Genomic DNA, 2,865 nt, shown 5'->3' with positions numbered 1-2,865 from the left:
GGACGCTGCTGTCTGCCACGCTGTCTCCCTCCGACCGTCTGGGCTCAGAGGTCTGGCAAACTTTCCTGCCCAAATCCCTGTTTTTTTTTTTCCTTTCCAGGGGAGTTCTGCCCTTCCCGGCTGCAAACCGTCTCACCAGCTGAGCAATTTCACCAATTCGGGGTGGGTGTTATTAGTTTCAGCTGCTCACTCCATTTGCTCCGGGACACGACCTGGGGCGCGTCTGCCTATATCGCTGCCATCTTCTTTCTCCCAATATCCAATTCTTAAAGAACTAGATTTTTCTCTTGGGGACATTTTAAACATGTAAGCGTATTTTCATTAAATTGGCCAAATAAAAGCACATGGGGGATAAGGACACATATGTAATACCTTAATAAAAAAATAAATTTTAAAAAAGCACATTGGAGCCTCTGCATTCATTTTTATGATTCATTTTAGTCTGGTTGGCAGTAATGCCTTTTTAGATTTTAAACAAAAGCACTTGGGTCATGCAGTTTGATATGGCCTCTGCCGTCTGACCCAGCTAACCAAACACCAGAGGGGACACATGAGTTAGTGAAACGAAGCCCACCACCTGGCACAGCTGTGCTGGCACATGGTAAGGTACAACATTCCACACAGTGGTCCAAACCCTCTGAGACCCCCCCCCATTTTTACATATAAAAGGATTATAAACAAAGCATTAGGCAATATAAACCCTGTATTTCACCTGGATTCCCAAGAAATAATATTCTCTAACTGTGAGGCTAAAGCTGCTGTGTTTAGTTTTAATTTTTGAGAAGTCCACTGTGTTTAAAAAAGAAAGAATTTACTTTTGTTACAATTTGATCAGTAGTGTAACAATTAGGCAGCTAGTGGTAATTTCCTTTCTGGGGGCCTCGGAGGACATGGGCAGTTTTCTAGTTTGGCATTTTGAAATAAAAGCCAGGGGTCAGGCAGAGCTTCCTGGGTAACGGTATTCCCTCTGTGACGTAGGGAAGGAGGAGAGAGCCCCAGTTTCTTCATCTGTGGAATGGGGGCAGTAGAACCTACCTCAGGAGTTGTGACTGTGAGGATACGTTGACCATCCTCTGAAGGATACGAACAGAAAGCCTGGCTTCATCCCCGGCACAAGGAAGCCTGGAATAGATGCAGATATCATTACTATTAATAATAATAATATTTTTAGAGATCGACTGAACTTTTTGGTAGAACTGGGATTGGGTGCATTAGACAGTTTGACTTACTGAGAAGCTTATTAATACCCTGCCTTCAGTAGGTGCAAGGATTTCAATTCAAGTTCTTCCCTCAGGTGGCATTCTTATATACACTCTATATGGGTATTTTAGTAAATCTGCAGTTGTATGAGCCCCTTGGACATTTGGAGAAGAATTGGATTATTTTTCAGTATTTTGGTGCTCTAGGATTTGAAATGCCAAGGCATGTGTTCGGAATGGTGTTATTACATTTGGACCCTACTGCAAACTATATGCATCGTTGTTGAAAAAGGGGATGGGGAGGGGGGTGGAAATCTTGAAAATTTATTTTTTTAGTTGTGCATTCTTTCTGCCAATCAGTGTTGACTAATCCTAAATAATAAAAGCCTAATATGCTAAGTGTCCGGTCGTCCAGTCAGCCGTTCAACCAATCAAAGCGTAATATGCTAATGATAGCTAAGGCCACTCAACTGCTCACTGTGATGTGCATTGACCACCAGGGGGCAGATGCTCCGACCTGTAGGCGAGCTTGCTGCTGCGGTTCGGCCCATCAGGACTGAGTGAGACAGGCTGGACATGCCTTGGAGCCCTCCTGCAGTCCCTCCCCAGCTGGCCAAACTCATGTGTTCCTCCCGGCCCTGATAGTGCACTGGTGGGGTCCCTCAGCCTGGCCTGCACCCTCTCGCAATCTGGGGCCCCTTGGGGGATGTGGGAGAGCTGGTTTCAACCTGATCCACAGGCCAGGCCAAGGGACCGCACTGGTGCACGAATTTGTGCACCGGGCCTCTAGTTTGTATATAAGACCAGATGTCCTCAAAGCAGGTCCCGCCAGGACAGAAGAGAAAGCCATCTGAGGGAACAGTTTTTTTCCAGAGGTCAATCCTTCCCCTAACTCTAGGAGGCAAGGTCTGGACATTAAATATTTGAAAGAGGAATTTATTCTTATTCCCCAAGTAAATTCAAGGACACGTCATACCATTTCCACTTGGTGTGATGCCTGAGTAGCTGACTGCAAAGAGCAAACCTAAACCTTGAAGATGTTTTTCTTAGTGTGAGTTCCACCTTCGTCCCTGCGATTATGGTTATTCCTCCTTCATAACAAGTCACCAGTGTTCAGAGTGGCCGTGTTGACTGGGAACCTTGTTTTTGTTCATTCGCCAGAGTGGAAAATCATAGGGTTCATGTAATTAGCAGTCTAAAAAAATATCAACAAACAGATGTGTCTTCTGTGGCCAGAAAAGTTTGAGCTTAGGAGACCACCCTGAGGAGTAAGTGACATCTCAGGGGACATGTGTGCAGAAATGCTTGACTACAGCAGTTCAGGGGGGCAGAAGGGGTTGTGGCTGCATAATTGCTGTTTTTCTCCACCATTTTATTTAGACTGAGGAGGGTTATTTTAATGTGGCTATATGACCAACTAAATGATGGATCTGTATGGTTTCCATCAACAGTAGCTAAAAATATGTGTGTTTTTGACCAGGTGATAAAGCTATCTCTTATAACTTGTCTCTCCCAGTCCCTACCCTATCTTCCTGTATTACTTAAATGTTTTGAGGGCTTTTCTTTTTTCTTTTTTTAAAAATTTTTTAAATATATTTTTTATTGATTAAGATATTACATATGTGTCCTTATCCCCACGTTACCCCCTACCCCCCCATCGTGCTCT

Source organism: Myotis davidii, unplaced genomic scaffold (assembly GCF_000327345.1).
Source record: "Myotis davidii unplaced genomic scaffold, ASM32734v1 scaffold190, whole genome shotgun sequence".
Taxonomy (NCBI): domain Eukaryota; kingdom Metazoa; phylum Chordata; class Mammalia; order Chiroptera; family Vespertilionidae; genus Myotis; species Myotis davidii.
This window is presented reverse-complemented; position numbering follows the sequence as displayed.